Genomic DNA, 22,219 nt, shown 5'->3' with positions numbered 1-22,219 from the left:
TTCCCTTTTCTCCACACCCTCTCCAACATTTGATGTTTCCAGATTTTGTGATGATGGCCATTCTGATCAGTGTGAGGTGATACCTCATTGTGGCTTTGACTTGCATTTCTCTGATGATTAGTGATGTTGAGCATCTTTTCATGTGTTTGTTGGCCATCTGTGTGTCTTTGGAGAAATGTCTATTTAGGTCTTCCGCCCATTTGTGGATTGGGTTATTTGCTTTTTTGGTATGAAGCTGCATGAGCTGCTTGTATATTTTGGAGATTAATCCTTTGTCCGTTGTTTCATAGGCAACTATTTTTTCCCATTCTGAGGGTTGCCTTTTAGTCTTGTTTATGGTTTCTTTTGCTGTGCAAAAGCTTTTAAGTTTCATGAGGTCCCATTTGTTTATTCTTGATTTTATTTCCATGATTCTAGGAGGTGGATCAAAAAGGATCTTGCTTTGATGGATGTCATAGAGTGTTCTGCCTATGTTTTCCTCTAGGAGTTTTATAGTGTCTGGCCTTCCATTGAGGTCTTTAATCCATTTGGAGTTTATTTTTGTGTATGGTGTTAGGAAGTGTTCTAATTTCATTCTTTTACATGTTGCTGTCCAATGTTCCCAGCACCACTTATTGAAGAGGCTGTCTTTTTTCCATTGTATACTCGTGCCTCCTTTGTCAAAGATAAGGTGTCCATATGTGTTTGGGCTTACTTCTGAGTTCTCTATTCTATTCCATTGATCTTCCTTTCTATTTTTGTGCCAGTACCATACTGTCTTGATCACTATGGCCTTGTAGTATAGTTTGAAGTCAGGAAGCCTGATTCCACCAACTCAGTTTTTCCTTCTCAAGATTGCTTTGGCTATTCAGGGTCTTTTGCGTTTCCATACAAATCGTAAGATTTCTTGCTCTAGTCTGTGAAAAGTACCATGGGTAATTTGATGGGGATTGCATTGAATCTGTAAATTGCTTTGGGTAGTACAGTCATTTTCACGACGTTGACTCTTCCAATCCAGGAACATGGTATGTCCCTCCATCTGTTTGTGTCATCTTTGATTTCTTTCATCAATGTCTTAAAGTTTTCTGCATACAGATCTTTTGCCTCCTTAGGCAGGTTTATTCCTAGGTATTTTATTCTTTTTGTTGCAATGGTAAATGGGAGAGTTTCCTTAATTTCTCTTTCTGTTCTTCCGTTGTTAGTGTATAGGAATGCAAGAGATTTCTGTGCATTAATTTTGTATCCTGCTACTTTACTAAACTCATCAATGAGTGCTAGCAGTTTTCTGGTAGAGTCTTTAGGGTTTTCTATATATAATATCATGTCATCTGCAAAGAAGGACAATTTTACTTCTTTTCCAATTTGGATTCCTTTTATTTCTTTTTCTTCTCTGATTGCTGTGGCTAAAACTTCCAAAACTATGTTGAATAATAATGGTGAGAGTGGACACCCTTGTCTTGTTCCTGTTCTTAGAGGGAATTCTTTCAGTTTTTCCCCATTGAGAACGATGTTGGCTTTTGGTTTCTCATATATGGCTTTTATTATGTTGAGGTAATTTCCTTCTATGCCCATTTTCTGGAGAGTTTTTATCATAAATGGATGTTGAACTTTGTCAAAAGCTTTTTCTGCATCTATTGAGATGATCATATGGTTTTTATCCTTCAGTTTGTTGATATGATGTATCACGTTGATTGATTTGCATATATTGAAGAATCCTTGCATCCCAGGGATAAATCCCGATTGATTGATGTTTGACTGCATTGGGTCTTCGCTGCTGCCCAAGGGCTTTCTCTAGTTGTGGCAAGTAGGGGCTACTCTTCATTGCGGTGTAAGGGCTTCTCACTGCAGTGGCTTCTTTTATGCAGAGCATGAGCTCTAGGCATGTGGGCATCAGTAGTTGCAGTGCATGGGCTCAGTATTTGTGGCTCTCAGGCTCTAGAGCTCAGACTCAGTAGTTGTGGCGCATGGGCTTAATTGCTCCAAGGCATGTGGGATTGTCCCAGACCAGGGATCGAACCCGTATCTCCTGCATTGGCAGGTGGATTCATAACCACTGTGCCACCAGGGAAGTCCAAATATTTTAAATGTTTGGATCCTTATAGGTATTTTCATATTCTTACATGAATAAATCACAAAAAGAAAGCAATTATTTTAACACAGTGAGATAAATGGCACATTAGAAAAAGCCTGGATTTTCAGATTCAAACAGAGATGAGTTCAAAATTCAGACTTCACTACTAATTAGCTGTGTGACTGTAGGTGGGTGACTCAACGTCTCTTACACCTTACTTTTCACCTTCCTAAGAAGGAATAATAACATCTGCTTTGCAGGGTTGTTGTAAAGGATTTTTATCCATCCATTTCATCAACATTTAAGCACTTCTAAACCCTACTACTTTATAACACATATTGGAATAAATAAACCTCTCCATTCAGTTATGCTACAGTTCAATATCTCAATATCTCTCCATTCAGTTATGCTACAGTTCATCAATATCTGGCACCAGAATTAAATACAAACATGATAAAATGTTAAACAAAAAGCTCCTCAAGTCTTTGTTTACCTTTATTGCTATGTAGCACTGATCAGCTACTTTGGGAAGTGCTAGGTAAGTGTGTGTTGGATGGGTGGGTCCTTCAAACAAGAGTCACTGCCAAGTTACAACAGGACTAGTTATCTCCTGTGATCTGGTCACTAAAATGGCTAATTGAAACTGAATTGCAGCCATGGGCTTCAGAAGAGGCTCACCTCCACTATCCTTCAGTGCAGCAAAAAGAAGGTTTGGTCGGACCCGAATGAGACCAATGAAATCACCAATGTCAATTCCCAGCAACAGATTGGGAAGCTGATCCAAGATGGGCTGATCAATCTGGAAACCTTTAACTGTCCATTCCTTGGCTCAATGCTGTAAAAACACCTTGGCCTGTCTTATGGGCAGGCATGGGGTCATAGCCATGAAAAGTGTACTATCAACGCTCAAATGCCTGAGACGTTAACCTGGATGAGAATTCTGCATTGGCTGCTCAGAAGATACCATGAAGATCAGTAAGATTAGATACCAGAAGATACCTAAGAAGATTGACCACTACATGTATCACAGCCAGTACCTGAAGTTGAAGGGAAACACGTTTAAAAACAAGTGGATTCTCATGGAACACATCCACAAGCTGAAAACAGACAAGCCCAGCAAGATGCTGCTGGCTGACCAGACTGAGGCTTGCAGGTCTAAGATCAAGGAAGTGCTCTGAGAGTAACTCCAAGCCAAGCAGGAGAAGATCACGAGGAATAAGGTCAACAACTAAAGTTCCCCATCTCTTGTCTGTACATAGTGGTCTCTGCAATTGCGTAGATCTATGATTTGATAAAACAGGACTTCATCTGCCTAAGGGGGAAAAAGTAAATTGCATCCGTTTTTCTGTCAGCTCTTTGGACATGTTGAACATGCAACCAATGAAAAATCTAGGTCTTTTTCACATGAACTACTATTCAATAAGATCTCCTTCTCTCTGTTTGTGGGTTATTGATTTACTGAACCAAAATATGGGATTTTCCATTCATCTTTAGTGATACTTCATCATATTAGCTTCGGCCAATTTGATTTAACCTGTTGAGTTCTGTTGGCCCTTGGTATGTCTTGATGCCTGCTAATTATTCCTTCCAGATTTGTGACGTTTGTAACTTTGATTACAGTATAAAACTCTATTCATCCAAATTATTGACTTGAGAGATAAATAAAAAAGATAAGATGGAGTGTAATGCCTTGTAACATGTCAGTGAGCCTTGTGCTAAGTTGTTCCCAATCCAATAAATGGCCCTCTTTGATTTTCAGAGGCCAATTGGTGTAACTGTACATATTTTCATCTAGTGCAAATTTCTGCATCTTTTCTGCCAAGATATAAAAGTCTTTAGTTGTATTTTGGCATTTCTCTCCAACGTTCTTTAAACATTACCAATAGTACTTCCTAAGTCACTTACAGAAGTCATTATTCCAACCAAAGAATATAGTTCACCCAGATCTAGACATGTTCCCTGATTTAAATTATCAAGGTACCCTTATTCCCTGCTAACTTTATTTGGTCTTCTCTCTACTTCCTACTTCCCTATGATTCATATTTCTCTATTAATATTTGAGATTTGGTTTGTTTACTTGCTTCTCTTTTATATACCACTTTAGTTGTTCTGCTTTCTCTCTGTCTGTGTCTAACTGCACTTTTTGTCTCATTAGTATATGTCTCTCTCTCTACCTTGTTCCTTTTGGTCAAAAACTTCTCTATCTCCTAACCCTACCATGTATTTCTCTCCTCAAAAAACTCTTTTCATTGGTGTTAGCTTTCAATATGTATATGGGGACTTCCCTGGTGGTCCAGTCGCTAAGACTCCACTTCCAGTGCAGGGGACTCAGGTTCTAGTCAGGAAACTAGATCCCACATGCTGCAACAAAGATCCTGAGTGCTGCAACAAAGATCCTGCATGCTGCAACTAAGACCTGGCACAGCCAAATAAATAAATAAATAAATTTAAAAATAAATACATATGTACATATATATATATTCATAACCCCCAACTCACATGAAAGTTTATATTGTCTGATATTTCTTTTACATTTTCATTCCCCCCATGTTTTTGTCTTCCATCTTTTTGTGTTTGCCCTTTACATGTTTGGCAATTTACTTATTCACTCTTAGTGAATGGGTATCTATTGATGACTTGCAAGGTCCAGGTCTGCGATAGATGATGGCAATACTGAGTCATGACCCAGCAAGTGCCTTCAAGGAGCTCATGAACCAGTAGAGAATTCACACAGGTAAGCAAGAAGTTACAAAGGTGTGGACAAGAGGGCAGACAGCAGGATCAAGCAGTGTCAGCAGTATTTTGTCTTGTGGAACTGAAAACCACAGCCACAGAAAGACAGAGAAAATGAAAAAGCAGAGGACTTTGTACCAGAAGAAGGGACAGGATAAAGACCCAGAAAAACAACTAAATGAAGAAGAGATAGGCACCCTTACAGAAAAAGAATTCAGAATAATGATAGTGAAGATGATCCAGGACTTTGAAAACAGACTGGATGCAAAGATCAAAAAGTTTACCAAAGACCTAGAAGAATTAAAGAGCAAATAAAGAGAGATATGCAACACAATAACTGAAATGAAAAATACACTAGAAGGAACCAATAGCAGATTAACTGAGGCAGAAGGGCGAATAAGTGACCTGGAAGACAGAATGGTGATAATCACCGATGTGGAAAAGAATAAAGAAAAAAGAATGAAAAGAACTGAAAACAGCCTAAGAGACCTCTGGGACAATGTTAAACGCACCAACATTCGCATTATAGGGGTCCCAGAAGGAGACAAGAGAGAGAAAGGACCTGAGAAAATACTGGAAGAGATTCTAGTTGAAAACTTCCCTAACATGGGAAAGGAAATAGCTACCCAAGTCCAGGAAGCGCAGAGAGTCCCAGGCAGGATAAATCCAAGGAGAAACATGCCAAGACATATAGTAGTCAAAGTGACAAAAATTAAAGACAGAGAAATGTTATTAAAAGCAACAAGGGAAAAACGACAAATAACATACAAGGGAACTCCCAGAAGGGTAACAGCTGATTTCTCAGTAGAAACTCTGCAAGCCAGAAGGGAGTGGCATGATATATTTCAAGTGATGAAAGGGAAGAACCTATAACCAAGAATACTCTACCCAGCAAGGATCTCATTCAGATTCAATGGAGAAATCAAAAGCTTTACAGACAAGCAACAGCTAAGAGAATTCAGCACCACAAAACTGGTCCTACAACAAATGCTAAAGGAACTTCTCTAAGCGGGAAACATAAGAGAAGAGAAGGACCTACAAAAACAACAACAAAACAATTAAGAAAATGGTAATAGGAACGTACATATCCATAATTACCTTGAATGTAAATGGACTAAATGCAGCAACCAGAAGACACAGACTGGCTGAATGGATACAAAAACAAGACCCATATATATGCTGTCTTGAAGAGACCCACTTCAGACCTAGGCACACATACAGACTGAAAGTGAGGGGATGGAAAAAGATATTCTATGCAAATGAAATCAAAAGAAAGCTGGAGTAGCAATACTCATATCAGATAAAATAGACTTTAAAATAAAAAATGTTACAAGAGACAAGAAAGGATATTACATAAAGATCAAGGGATCAATCCAAGAAGAGGAGATAACAATTATAAATATATATGCACCCAATATAGGAGCGCCTCAATACATAAGGCAAATGCTAACAACTATGAAAGAGGAAATGCAAGGCAGAAATAGAGACACAGGTGTAGAGAACAAACACATGGACACCAAGTGGGGAAAACGGGGAGGGTTGGGGGGGAATGAATTGGGAGATTGGGATACCAAATTGTACACTCTAAATATATGCTGTTTATTGTCTAACTGTATCTCAATAAAAGTTCTTAAAAAAAAAAAAAAGACGTTACAAAGGTGTGGAAAGAATGACTACAGCCAAGGAGTACAAGGACGGGGATACCAAACCCAGACCGTGAAAGTCAGAAAACGTGTTTTGGAGGCAGCCGTGCTAACTAAGCCTGAATGTAGAAGAGGCTTCAGGACGTGTGTGCAGGCACATGGATTTCTATAGATGCCACCTCTCTTTTTTTTTCATCAGAATCACTCCTGACATCTTAACTTTTAAGGTTTACTGTTGAACTATATTGATAAATTGCTTCTCACCCTTTCATTCATAAAAGCTTTTAAGGACCCACTCAGTGCCAGGACCACATTAAATGTCCGTCTTCTTTTTAAGACTCATTTTAAAGACAAGAAATTCCCTGCTTTCTCCCTCCCCCATGATTTTTGGGAACTTTGGAAATCTGCTTTTCCAAAATGCAAAATACTCACTTGGCTCTGCCCATTGTTTCTTCCTTGACAACCAATGACTTTAAACTTTTAGGTTCCTTTTTACTTTGAAATTGTTTAGTCAATGTAATTTACCGAGTGCTTTCTATGGACAAGGCACTATGTATTAAGTGCTCTGGGAGATATACAAAGATAACTAATATTTAGGTCTTTTCCTCATGAAGCTTATAAACTAATAAGGGAAACATGCACAAAGAACACAGTAAAGGGAATAATAAATCCTCTGCTAAAGATATTTTATGTTTAAAGATAAGAATTTCTTGGTGAATTAAATTCAGAAGAAAGCCCCTTGTTTCTTCCCGAATCATTAGAGAGTTGATAAGATAAAGTAACACTGTAAAGACAGAAAGTTTGGATTAGGTCAAAAAATTGAGAAGAGTTGTGTAATTTTTTTAAAGTGTTTTAGTTTTCAGCACATTCCAGGGAAAGGGTGCATGGGCCAGTCTGGTTATATCCAATAATTCAAAAGTCAATTCATTAGGTTAACAAAATTTAATAGTGGTACTATGGATCAAATTAGATTTTAAAATATATATTGGAATTACAGTGTTACCTCTGGGCTTTCACATTCCACATTTTATATCTCTGTAATTTTTGAATACATTTTTAGTAATGATTACGTATTACTTTTGTAATTAGAAAAAAATTAGTAAATACATATATGGGGTTTCTATTAGGAAAATACATTATGTTAATTCTGTAGAAAGGTATTTGTTAGAGTCTTTTTTTTGAAATGTAAATATATATGATTACAAAAGTTTGAAAAATATGGAAAATAGAAAAAAAAAGAAAAAAATTATCTATAAAGCTGCCACAAACAACTCAACTGTTGTGGATGATGTGTTTCTTTCCTCTTTTTTTCTAAATATTGGTGAGGTTGTTTTAAGTAAGTAGACAGCAATATTTATTTTTAAAAAAATTTTACTTTGTTTTATTGAAACATGGCTGATTTACAATATTGTGTTCATTTCTGCTTACAGCAAAGTGATTCAGTTATACATATATATAGTTCACATTTTTTAATCCCAAACTTCCAATGCATCCCTCCACCAGCCCCCCTCCTCCTTGGCAACCACAAGTCTGTTCTCTATGTCTGTGAGTCTGTTTCTGTTTCACAGATATGCTCATTTGTGTCATTTAAAAAAATTTTTTTATTTTTTATTGGAGTATATTTCATTAACAATATTGTTAGCTTCAGGTGTACAGCAAAGTGATTCAATTGTGCATATATATGTATCTATTCTTTTTCAAATTCTTTTCCTATTTAGGTTATTACAGAATATTGAACACAGTGCTACACAGTAGGTTTTTGTTAGTTGTCTATTTTAAAAACAGAAGCGTGTCACCCCAATGTTCATTGCAATGCTGTTTACAATAGCCAATAACCTAATAGAAGCAACCTAAATGTCCATCAACAGAGGAATGGGTAAAGAATATGTGGTACATATATACAATGGAATATTACTCAGCCATTAAAAAGAATGAAATAATGCCATTTACAGCAACATGGATGGACCTGGAGATTATCATACTAAGTGAAGTAAGTCAGAGAAAGACAAATATCATATATCACTTATATGTGGAAATCTAAAAAAAAAAAAAAATGATATACATGAACTTATTTACAAAACAGAAACACTGACAGACTTAGAAAACAAACTTATGATTACCAAAGGAGAAAGGGTGGGAGGGGGATAAATTGGGAGTTTGGAATTGAGATAGCAATATTTCTTAATAATATTTAACCCACAAGAAAATAAACATTTTCTTCATATGTATCCAGTTCTGCATTTTGGCCCAAATGGAATGGTAGAATCATGGAATGTTTACATGAAAAGATCTTACAGATTATCCTGACATATCCAAACTCTCATATCATCTCTCAATAAGTAAAATCTTTATTTTCCAGATTTACTACCTCACAGATGGGGTCATATTAACAATAATAATTCAGATTTTATTGGCACTTGTCCCCATCTGCTCACATAGGACCCTAATTTCCTGTAAAGATCCCCCAAATTCTTTAGGGAGTTCAGATAATGTTTCCCACGTACTATGAGTAAAACCAGTTAACCGTCTAGTCAGTTACCATTTTCTTTCCTCCCCCCCTGCTCTAACCATCATGGGCGAGATGTTGCTGAGTTTCCTGGCACTGCTGCCTTCCCCAGGGTGCTGCCATAGAGGTCCTGGAAATGCCAAAGCAATGCAGTGGTGTGTGGAGAAGCATAAGATGCCCCCTTGTCCTCTCCTATTAGAGGGTTCCCCAGCGGTGCCATTTGTGTCCCATGTCTTGGGACTCTTGCTACTCAAAACCCTGGACCAGCATCATTTAGCAGAATTGTCGGAAATGCAGACTCTCAGGCCCTGTGTATCAGAATCCGAGTCTTAACAAGAGCCCCAGGTGATTCATATACAAATTACAGTTTGAGGAACACCTATTCAAGGCACTGCCTGGGGCTAAGGCATGAATTCACTGGGGACAAAGGCAGTGTTGTGTCAGAAAACAAAAGTGACAAATAATAGGCCTTTTTATAACGATTATTACAGGCCATTGTAATGATTTCTTTTCTTTGAAGATCTTGTCTTTGTGACTGGGCCACACTTAGCACGCGTGGCCCCTTCTCTCAGGGTGAGCTCTCCCTCAGGAAACCCCTCACTCCTCACTGCCTCACAGAGATGGACTTTTGGTGACCTGTCACTTCTATTTCAGTTGAACCAGATGTGACAGGCTCAAACTAAGAATCCACCAGCCTATGGGACACCTTACAACACTGCATGTGTAAAACATATTTTTACTTAACAAATATTGATTCAGCACCTATTACTTACAAATGAAGAAAGAGTCAAAAGATTCCCAAATGGAACAGTCTTACTGCAGTTTGGAGAAACCAGTCTTATATCTTGTCCCTACAACCTGTGTGTGCCTGTCCTCCAGGTGGAATGCCCTTCTTCCATTTCCACTTCCCTACTTTCTTACCCACCTTCCAAGGCCAATTTCAAATGCTAATTTATGCTATTAGGGCAATGACATCTGCCCTAATCCCCTCATCTAAACATGCCTTTGACACTTCAGAACTCCCATCATATCCTGCCTTAAGATCAGTTGTGTATGTTGAGGCCTTATGAGATGGGAGACGTCCCTTATAGAAAAAAAATGTATTTTAGCCAGTTTTCTTAAATTCTCCATAAGACCTAGCGTGATATACCATAAGTACTTATTGAAAAAAGGAAACAATGAAAGGTAATGCATCTACTCTGTTAACTCTTCCCTATTCAGGAAGTAAATCAGCCTTCCCAAATCATAGTCAGATAGAACACGAGGGAGAATACTAAACACTGGCTGGAATACTTAAGAGGGTTAACTTCTTTCCCACCTTTTTCTCTAGTTGGACTGGTTCTTTCGTGCAGAAACAATATCCTCATTGGTAGATTAGTAGCTGTTAATCTCAGCTGGATGGAATTTCATCTTGTTTTGTTTTCAGCTGGATAGAAGTGGGCAGGCTATACGCCTGTTAGTATTTAAGAAGTCCCTTAGTTCGGCAGGTAGCAATTTTTGTGCCTGTTTTTTCCTAAAGCTGAGATGGCATCCCAGGCAGAAGCCCTTCTCTCTGAAGAGTGTAGGGTTGCTATTAATCAAATAGCATCTTATGAGCTGCACGTCAGTGATGCTTATTTATCTATGGTTAGTATGGGTCCTTGAGCCACTGTGAGGGAGGTTTCAGCTCTGGTCTGGATCATATGTCTTATATATCCTTCTAATTGTGGTCATGGCCATGTTTGTTGTTTGATACTAGATGAAACAACAATTTAGTGGCTGGGATTTTGCTGCTCTATGGCCCAGTGATTTAGAGCTGTGTTTGCAAACTGTGGGCTATGATTGGGAGAATGACAGTTCTTTTCCAGAGGATTCCCAAAACTTGTACGGGCATCAGACACTGTTCTAAATAATTTTTCACCCATCCGGTATTTTAGAGCTAATGTAGATGTGGCAGGGTTAATGAAATAGATTGGCTTTAAAATGTCACAATTTATGATGGACTTCTGCCAGTTGTTGACATAATTACTGGTTATAGTGCTGGCATATAGGGTTCATAAATCTGACCCTTAAAGAGGCCTAATACCCAAATGCTAGACCAGCATATTAAAATCTGGGTGGCTTCCCTTTGAGGTAGCTTGGGTTCGGAAAGGCAGCTGGGGCCTTCTGGAAGTCAAAGGACAAACCAAGGACCCCAGACGGAACAAAGAAGGCCTCTTTTGGATAGCTACAGAGACAACAAAGTGAGTTTGTATGAGATTACAGTCTTAAAAATCGACATCTCTCACCTCTAGTCTCTCCCCATTCTTATTCCTGTCCCAGGCCTGTTATTACACTGAAGATGCAGAGGTGCCTTCTTTTCATACATTCTTCCAAGACCAAGCTGAGGTGAAGAGGGAGCATGCAAAGCAGTTCATAAAATATCTAAGAAAATATAAGTGTAAAGTCTGTCTTCCAGTGATTAAGGTGACTATGTAACTTTGTTACAATGATCTCCATGGGGCCTTTGCTGGGTCTAGAGAACTAAATTACTAGTTGCTACCTAACTTGTTAGTTTACTCATGTTCCTACATGGGATTACAGCAACTGACAGCCAGGGCAAGCATGTGTCTTTTTTGTAGCCTCTTCATATCATGTTGGGTAAAGATTAGCCACTAATGTTAGATTGGCTTTTCTCAATGAGCCCAAGTGTGGTCTCTGGGACAGCAGCACCTGGGAACTCATTAGAAATGCAAATTCAACCCCCGCCCCAAACTGAATCAGACACTCTAAGGGTGGGACCCAAGGAACTGTGTCTTAACAAGCTCTCCAGGTGATTCTAACTCTCTGTATATTTTGAGAACTTCTGGTCTCTTCCTAGAGCAGTTAGTATCCTATATTAGATCTCTAATCTAATTCAGATGCACACTCAGATATTTAACACAGCTGTCTCTTCAAAGTAGTAAAACAAACTTTTTTTCACTGGAACAGACACTCTAAGGAAACAATCTGAACCTTAGTCAAAGGTATTAGACTTAGAAACACCCCTGCTTATCTGAGGGGTTCTTTTAATTCCAGGTCTATAGAGAAAACTAAATGTCTGATGGTAATTGAACTGAACCACCAACCAAAGCTAATGAAATCCCAAAGCTAATGGAATAGTGCCCATAACTGTGCTAGGACCCATGCTTTGTAGAACATTAAAGTCACCTGGAGAGCTTTTAAAAACCCTGCTCCTCCGTACCAATTAAGTCAGAATGTCTGCAGTTGAAAGCCAGACATCGGTATTTAAGGTGCTGCGCTGATTCCATTATGCCACAGTGTGGAAACTATTGGCCTCTGCAAACCTAGTCATAATTCTACTCAGGAAGCAGGATGTAACCAAGCTGTGCCTCAGGTAGGGTAGTGACTCCCCTGTTTCTCTCCAACAGAGGCCTGATATAGATAACTGGGGAACCGGCAAACAAGCGATAGAGTCTGCTCTGCAGTTGGAAAACACGTTAAACATGCTGCTGCAAGACCTGAAGACCTCGGCTTTTAAGAATAAAGAAACCAATGTAAGTAGTAAATTGGTGCTGAAAGCAGTGTCATCTTTCACTTCTGGATTATGGCTTCCTTCTAGGAAATGAACCCAAGGCAATGGATCATCTAATGTGTTTATTTCCCCTGAAGGAAGTATGTGAACTTATTTTTTGGAGTAGTTGGAAGGTGGGAGGAGTAGGCGTCTTGGTAAGGAGAAATGCAACTCAATACACGATGGGGAGAAGACTTTTCAGGAATAATGCACTCAATATAAATAAACACACCTTGAGAACCACTGTCCTAGACTGCCCCTACAATAGTGAACGTCGATGGTGACCTATTCTATAGACTTCTCTGAAGTATTCTTGGTTAATGGTGAACACTCTACCTCACAGTGGTAACATTTCTCACCAACCCCTTAACTTCTCTGGAAGTTGAAGTGAAGAAAATGACCTAATAGAAAAGTTATCAACCTAATTGCGTATTAGACTTGCTTAGGAGCCCTGAAAATAATAAAATGCCTAAGCCTTATGCCAGAACACTAAAATTTAAATCCGTGGGAATGGTGTCTGGGAGCATACATGAAACTTACGTGTGGTTCAGAAAGGGTGGAAAACCACTGCAGTAGTATCATTACTTAAATTGATCTGTACTTTTGATGAGATGCCTTAACACTCATACTTATAGAAAGGGCATGTTTGTATTCATCGGGAGGTCTTGAATGTCACAGATCAGTGTTCTTTGACCTTTAATATGCGTATGAATCACCTGGTCTCTCCTCAAAATGTAGATTCTGATTTAGTAGGTGTGGAAGGGATTCAAGAGTCTGCATTTCTGACAAGTTCCTAGGATTGCTGATCCATGAGCTATAATTTGGGTAGCAAGATCTTCGATTGCCACCCATTGCAGACAGGGACCTGAATGAGTTCTTCCTTGTTTTGTTTCTGTAGCTCTCACGCTTTATGAAAAAGTTCTTGGATGAACAGACCAGGAACATAAGCTATCTGGAATATCAGCTTAAGTATCAGAAGGACTTAGAAAAGGCGGCCCAGAGTGAAGGACAGCCTGAACAGGCTGCTGAAGCATCAGGTAAAGAGACAACATCTGAAGGCAACACAGCAAGTCTTCCCACCCAGCAGGTCCCAAAGTCAGCTGCTTAAAAATCTTGATCTTCTCCATTTGACGGAAGTATGCGTTCCTTTCCATCTCAGATCCTAATACTCGTTGTGCATGCAAATAAATTTGTTTTGCATTATAATTATGTGGAAAGAGGTTGCTATTGGAGCACAAGAAGCGTTAGGTTCATTAGTGTGAGTTTGGTGAAAGCTTCCTGAGCTACAGTTGGGTTCATTAGACTTAAAAACAAACAAACAAACAAACAAAAAGCCCTCAACACCCAGACACAGAGTCAAGATTTGGTAAATTCAGCCAGTCCAATTGGATATAGAAGAAATTAAGTGGTGAAACCTTAGGTCTCGCTAATGTTCTCCTCCCCTCATCTTGTATACACATTTTAAGTTTACAAAATAGTAGGGCTTTCTAATGAGATACAAAGCTAAAACCTAAATAAGAGCTCTTGGTCTAGAAAAGGTGACTCTCACTTGAAAGATATACAGTGAACAGGCAGCTGCAACCCAGCTGCCCTTGCATAGCTGGAGATAGGCATGGGGAACAGGAGGGTACATAGGCAGTGAAGACACTACAGACAAGTGCTGTACAAGTGCCCTACTCCCTCCATGGTGGGCTAACTAGCAGCGACGAGGGTAATTGCTTTCAGGAGCAAACAAAAGGAATACAAGCTTGGATCAGACCCAAGGGCCTCAAGTGGCTAGTACCACCTGGGAAGAAAGGGGGCGCTATAGGATTGTGTCCTGCCTTTAAAACTGACTAGCTCTAAGGCCTTGAATAGGTTTTTAATTACCTCACTCATTGAAGCAGTTTAGTCATCTGTAAAGTAGGATTGATATTATTTCATAAATAGGAGGGTTAAGTAAATATGTAAAGTATCTAAAAACAGCACCTGCTCAGATTATGTATTCTGTTATTTGTATAAAAAATAGTGCCACTTCTTGGAAAGCCAGGACATAATGAAAGCACTTAGAATAAGAAAACAGATCACTGAAATTGAGACAGAATCTTAAAACTTTTAATCTTAGAAGTATCTTGTTTGAAACAAGAACAAGTGGTCATAAGAAAGAACTAGATATCTAGGAAAAATTAAAGTTAGCAAATGGGCTGAATATTCAAATACACACAGCTAATCAAACAAGTGGTCTAGAAGTAAGCTAAGATTCTCTGACAAAGGAGTAAAGAAATGGTCTTTAAAATGTTAAAACATGGAGTTCCAACAAAAGATCTAATTAGAGCTCCAAGAGGAAAGAAATTGAGAAAGATCCATTATAGTGAAATTTTACGGCATCAAGGATGAAAAAGTTTGCTGTAAGTCATTTAAGAAAAACTGATGTATTAATAACAGCTTTCTCATCAATATAAGAAGCAAAGAAATGAAAAAACATCTTCAAAATGCTGAGGGGGAAAATTGGTACAACTAGGGTAGAATAGACCTATTCAGACATACAAATATTAAGCTCACAGAAGCTTTTAACCCGAAAAACTTCTCTGTGAACAATAGCATTGTTTGCAAGCAAAATATAAGGACATGGGCTTCTACAGGCAGGTCCAAAGTAGTCTGGCTGGTATTAATTAACCTTCTATAGTGCTTTATGCTTTAGCAATTCTAGTGGGCTAGGGTATGCCCCTAGGGAATAGTCAACCGCATAGTGGATTTCTTTTCCTCCCCCTTTCACACCTTTTCTACAAGTCACACATCTTGAAAATCACTGCCTGGCATGTTTGTCACCACTGGAGACATACTAGTTTACAAAGCATTCTTGGATAGATTTTCACTTTTATAATTACTAATTTATATCTAATTTTATACTTAATGAATATGATAGAAATTCACATTGTCGGGAATAAGACAAGATTGTATTATGCTCAGCACCACTTACTGTTTTTCTGAACGTTCTCAAGCAGTGTTTCTCTCACACAGTACTACTGACACTTTGAGGCTAATGACCTTGTTATGGGGTAATGCAGTAATCCATTGCACTGGAGTAATGACCCTTGTCCTGGAGGAATCCTTTACATTGCAAGATGTCTAGCAGCATCCCTGGCCTCTACCTACTAGACAGAACATTATCCAGTTGTGACAAAACTGTTTCCAGACATTGCCAAATATCTCTTGAAGGCAAAAATCACCCTGTTTGAGCACCACTATTATAGACAGTATAATAGAAAAGCTAGAGAAAAAGATCTGTTTGAAAAAAAACTTATTTAATGTGATATGATTATAACTAGAACTGAGAAACTACTATAACTGACAAGAAAGTTCAATATTGTGGCTGGATGCAGGATAAATATCTACAAATCAACTTTTTGTATATAGTATCAACAGAGAAAACATTTTTTTTAAGATATCTTGTTTATCCACATAAAATACCTAGGGATATATCTAGCAGAAGTAGCTTGGAAAATTTACAAAATAAAATTAAAATGTTTCCAGAAAAAAACTTTGAATAATGGAAAGAGAAAATGAAGATTAAACTTGAAAATTGTGACACCTTCCAAATTAAAGGGCTAAAGCAATTTCGTTCATAATCCTAACAGAATTTTGAGGGTTTAGACACTTTAGTACCAAAGAGCAAGCTCTGCTCATGGGGAAAAACATGGGTGCACACATAAGACTTCCTTAATATCATTCATCATTGGGAAACACAAACCAAAATCACAAGTCACTATATGCTCATTAGAATGGCTAAAATTAAAATGACCATCAACACCATATGCTGGCAAGGTGGTGAAATAACTGAATATCTCACACACTGTTGGTGAGAATGTAAAGTGGTACAGTTATTTGGAAAAAGACATGTCATTTTATCTTGTAAACTCAGCGTATACATACCTCATGCCTTTTGGGAGGACACAGCTCAGCCCATAACAAATCATGGTATTGTTAACTAAAATTGGGTAGAGGAAGCTAGAGAGTAAAGAAAGGAAGGAGTTATAAGCTAATTCACTTGATGTGCATAGGAGTCAATAGATACTGTCTGAAGAAAGAAAGTTCTGAGTTTTATGTAAAAGTCTAACTATAAAGGCAGTCACTAGAATAAAAATATCATAAGGACTATAATTTTTAACATAACAGCCTCCATAGTGAAAGTTTATATAAATACGATCATCATATTACATTTTATTTTGTAACCCAACATATTACATTTTATTTTGTAACCCTTTTGTTAGTCCTTGTTTTAGTCCTAGTTTCGTTGTTAAATGTATTCAGTGTTCACTCCCAGGACTTTTACTGATGTTTCCCTGATCATTTTTTTTCCTTGGGTCAATTTTGTTCTTTGGGAGGTACTTCAGTAAGGCCTAACGTGGATAATATTCCCTCAGTCCTTGAATTTGCAGGAATTTTTGCCTGTACCTTTGATACTTGAAGAATATCTTCGATGGACTTGAAATCCTTGGCTCAAACTTTCCTTAAGTGTCTGATAAATACTGTTCTGTTTCTGTTAGCATTGACTGCAGCTGTGCCGACTTGTCTTTCTTTCCCTTATAAATAACACAATGTTTTTGCCCAGATTCTCAAAGTGTGCTACTAGTGTTAGCGGGCTACATGTGGTGTTGGCAGTGTTAGTAAGATATGTCTTGGTATTGATCATTCTGAGACCTTTTTTTTCCATATCTCAGATATGGCTTTTAATATACCAAATTCAAGTCTTATTTCACAACATTTTCTAATGTTTGCTTTACTCCATTCTTTTGTATTTCCTCCAATTGGAAAAAGTCCAATTATTCATACTTTGAATCATTTTTGCCTACTATTTATAACATTTACTACTAAAAAATCTTTTTGCTTATGTCCCTTATATTTCATTTTTTCTGTATGTTTACTCTGTGTCCTGTTGTGCTTTCGATAGGGTCTATTTCTCCTTATGCCATTTGTAATTTAGTCTTTATTTATGAAATGATTCTGTCTGTTTCTTCCATTTCTTTCCTAAATTTTACTAGGTACCATTTCAAATCTTCCTATTGCCTGACCATCAGCTTCCTTTGGTGGCCATGTCTTCCCTGAGTTGATTTTTCTTTTTTTATGATTACATTTCATGGCTCTGTTCTCCAAGTTGTGCAATACATCTTTGTAACTCATCTTACACCCAATAGCTTATACCTCCACTCCCCCACTCCTTCCCCCCTCCCCACCCCATAACCACTAGTTTGTTCTCTGCATCTGTGAGTTTGCTTCTTTTTTGTTACATTCACTAGTTTACTATATTTTTTAGATTCCATGTGTGATATCACACAGTATTTATCTTTCTCTGTCTGATGTTTTTGACTTAGTATAATGCCCTCCAAGTCCATACATGCTGCTGCAAATGGCAAAATTTCATTCTTTTTTTATGGCTGAGTAGTATTTTATCCTACATATATATACGATATATGTACGATATATGTACATATATGTACGATCTTCTTTATCCATTCATCCATTGATGGACACTTAGGTTTCTGCCATACCTTGGCAATTGTAACTAATGCTACTATGAACGTTAGGGTGCATGTATCAATATCTTTTTGAATTAGTGTTTTTGTTTTTTTCAATATTTACCCAGAAGTGGAACTGCTGGATCATATGGTAGTTCTATTTTTAGTTTTTTTTTTTTTTTTTTTTAATTTACATTTGAATCTCTTTTCTTTTTTTAAAAAACCATTAACTTTATTTATTTATTTATTGGCTGGGTTGGGTCTTCGTTGCTGTGAGTGGGGTTTCTCTAGTTGTGGTGAGCAGGTGCTACTCTTTGTTGCAGTGAGTGGGCTTCTCAGTGCAGTGGCACAGGCTCTAGGTGCTCGGGCTTCAGTAGTTGTGGCACTCAGGCTCTGTAGTTGTGGCTCGCAGGCTCTAGAGAGCAGGCTGAGTAGTTGTCGCACATGGGCTTAGTTGCTCCATGGCATATGGGATCATCCCGGACCAGGGCTTGAAGCCATATCCCCTGCATTAACAACTATGCCACCAGGGAAGTCCCTGTCTTTTTGTTTTGTTGTTGATTTCCTTTGCTGTGCAAAAGCTTTTAATTTTAACCAGGTCCCATTTGTTTATTTTTGCTTTTGTTTCCTTTGCTTTAGGAGAGGGATCCAAAAAAAATATTGCTGCGATTTATGTCAAAGAGTGTTCTGCCTATGTTTACCTCAAGGAGTTTTAAACTATCTGATCTTACATTTAGGTCTTTAATCCATTTTGAGTTTATTTTGTATATGGTGTTAGAAAGTGTTCTAATTTCATTCTTTTACATGGAACTGTCCAGTTTTCCCAGCACCACTTATTGAAGAGACTGTCTTTTCTCCTTTGTATATTCTTGCCTCCTTTGTCATAGATTAATTGACCATAAGCTCATGTGTTTATTTCTGGGCTCTCTCTCCTGTTCCATTCTATGTGTCTCTCTTTCTGCCAGTGCCATACTGTTTTGATTACTGTAGATTTATAATAATCTGAAGTCAGAGAGTGTGATTTTTCCAGTTCTGTTCTTTCTCTAGATTGTTTTGACTACGTGGGGTCTTTTATGTTTCCATACAAATTTTAAAATTATTTGTTCTAGTTCTATGAAAAATGCCATTGATATTTTGATATGGATTGCATTGAATCTGTAGATTGCCTTGCATAGAATGGTCATTTTAACAATATTGATGCTTCCCATCCAAGAACACAGTATATCTTTCCATCTGTTAGTATCATCTTCAATTTTTTTTCATCAGTGCCTTATGGTTTTCCACGTACAGGTGTTTTGCCTCCTCAGGTAAGTTTATTCCCAGGCATTTTATTCTTTTTGATGTGATGGTAAATGGGATTGTTTCCTTAATTCCTCTTTCTGATAGCCCATTGTTAGTGTATAGAAATGCAGCAGATTTCTGTATATTAATTTTGTAACCTGAAACTTTACCCAATTCATTGATGAGCTCTAGTAGTTTTCTGGTGGTGTCTTTAGGATTTTCTGTGTCTAGTATCATGTCACCTGCAAACAGTGACAGTTTTACTTCTTCCTTTCCAATCTAGATTCCTTTCACTTTTTCTTCTCTGATTGCTATGGCTAGGACTTCCAAAACTACGTTGAATAAAATTGGTGAGAGCAGACATTCTTGTCTTGTTCCTGATCTTAGAGGAAATCCTCTCAGCTTTTCACCATTGAGTATTGTGTTAGCTGTGGGTTTGTCATATATGGTCTTTATTGTGTTGAGGTGTATGTTCCTTTATGCCCACATTGTGGAGAGTTTTTATCATAAATGAGTGTTTAATTTTGTCAAAAGCTTTTTCTGCATCTATTGACATGACCATATAGATTTTATTCAGTTTGTTAAGGTGTATCATTGTGGATATTGAAAAATTCTTGCATCCCTGGGATAAATCCCATTTGATCATAGTATATGATCCTTTTAATGTATTGTTGCATTCAATTTGCGAGTATTTTGTTGAGGATTTTTGCACCTTTGCATAGTCATCAGTGATATTGACCTGTAATTTTCTTTTTTGTGTGTGATATCTTTGTCCTATTGTGTTACTGTTGATTTTTCTTTTTATATCTGTTAATATTTGCCTTATGTGTCAAGATGCTCTTATGTTGGGTACATATATATTTACAATTGTTATAGCTTCTTCTTGGACTGACCCCTTGATCATTATGCAGTGTCCTTCTTTGCCTCATGTAACAGTCTTTATTTTAAAGTCTATTTTGTCTGATATAAGTATTGCTACTCTGGCTTTCTTTTTATTTTCATTTGCATGGAATATCTGTTTCTATCTGTATGTGTCCCTATATCTGAAGTAAGTCTCTTTTAGGCAGCATATATACAGGTCTTGTTTTTGTATCCATTCAGCCATTCTATGGCTTTTGGTTGAAGCATTCAGTCTGTTTATATTTAAGGTGATTATCACTATGTAGGTTCTTATTGCCATTTTGTTAATTGTTTGGAATTTGTTTTTTGTAGGTCTTTTTTTGCCTTTCTTCTTCTTTTGTTCTCTTCTCCTGTGATTTGATGACTATCTTTAAGGTTATGTTTGGATTCCTTTTTCTTTGTTATGTGTATATCTATTATAAATTTTTGGTTTGCAGTTACCATGAGGTTTTTTGATAGCAGTCTATATATATATAATTGTTTTAATTGTTGATCTCTTCATTTCAAATGCATTTTTAAAACACTGCATTTGTATTCTCCTCCTCTCATGATTACTATTTTTGTTATAATATTTAACATCTAATTGTTTCATGTATCCCTTAACTGCTTATTGTAAATATAGATGATTTTACTACTTTTGTCTTTTATCCTCCCTACTAGTTTTTTTTAATTTATTTTGTTTTGTTTTGGTTTGGTTTTTGTTTTAATTAATTCATTTTTAAGGACTTTTATTGAGATATAATTGACTTACAATAAACTGCATATATTTAAAGCATACAATTTGATTTTTTTTTCTTATTAGTAATGTATATATGGCAATCCCAATCTCCCAATTCATCCCATCCCAATCCCCCCTCCCTCTTTCCCCTCTTGGTATCCATATGTTTGTTCTCTACCTCTGTGTCTCTACTTCTCCCTTGCAAACCGGTTGATCTGTATCATTTTTCTAGATTCCACATATGTGCATTACTATACAATATTTGTTTTTCTCTTTCTGACTTACTTCACTCTGTGCGACAGCCTCTAGGTCCATCCATGTCTCTACAAATGTCCCAGTTTCATTCCTTTTTATAGCTGAGTAATATTCCATTGTATATATGTACCACATCTTCTTTATCCATTCATCTGTTGTTGGACATTTGGGTTGCTTCCATGTCCTGGCTATTGTAAATAGTGCTGCAATGAACATTGGGGTGCATGTGTCTTTTTGCATTATGGTTTTCTCTGGGTTCTGTACTAGTTTTGTGTGTGGATGATTTCCTACCTTTACAGTGTGTTTGCCTTTACTGGTGAGTTCTTCATTTCACAATTTTCTTGTTTCTAGTTGTGGCCTTTTCTTTTTTGCCTAAAGAAGATCCTTTAACATTTGTTGTAAAGCTGGTTTGGTGGTGCTGAATTCTTTTAATTTTTGCTTGTCTGTAAAGCTTTTGATTTCTCCATCAATTTTGAACAAAAGCCTTGCTGGGTAGAGTATTCTTGGTTGTATGTTTTTCCCTTTCATCACTTTAAGTATATTGTGCCACTCTCCTCTGGCCTGCAGGGTTTCTGCTGAAAAATTAGCTGATAGCCTTATGGGATTCCCTTGTATGTTATCATGTATTTATTTTTTTATCGTTTTCCTTCCTGGTTGCAATTGCATCAAAACTTTATCCCCCTTTATCCATGTTGGAATGTTGTATTGCACTTTTCTTCTGCTTCGGGGCAATATTTTTGCAGTGAGTGTTGTTAATCTGTAGGAAAGTTTTATATCTATTTTCAATTCTTTTTTTTTCCCTTTTGTTTTCCTAGAGCAGTTTCCCTTAGGTGTTCTAGTTGCAAAATACTTTGCGAATTATATTTAAATAAGTCAGATTTTTCTCAGTTAGAAGGAGGATCTTTTGAAGTGAGGGAAGGGGTAACTTTCCCAGTTTCTCAGCTCAAGAGTTCCCTCTTCTATTGCTATTATAAATGCCATTTCTGATAATAAGCCTCATCTAAATTTCAGATCTTAACTTGGTTTGCAAAGGCTCCCATCATCAGTTCCAAACTTCTACAGTGTCTTCACCACCTCTGGTGAAGAAGCATTTTTAGCAAGGGATC

General features: G+C 37.4%; 1 pseudogene; it reads left to right on the top strand.

The window, feature by feature from the left end:
* The first annotated feature begins 1,594 nt into the window (after nt 1-1,594).
* On the top strand, nt 1,595-22,210 carry LOC130829847 (60S ribosomal protein L19-like; annotated as a pseudogene).
* The last annotated feature ends 9 nt before the right edge of the window (nt 22,211-22,219 follow it).

This window comes from Hippopotamus amphibius, chromosome 10 (assembly GCF_030028045.1).
Source record: "Hippopotamus amphibius kiboko isolate mHipAmp2 chromosome 10, mHipAmp2.hap2, whole genome shotgun sequence".
NCBI lineage: Eukaryota > Metazoa > Chordata > Mammalia > Artiodactyla > Hippopotamidae > Hippopotamus > Hippopotamus amphibius.
This window is presented reverse-complemented; position numbering and strand designations above follow the sequence as displayed.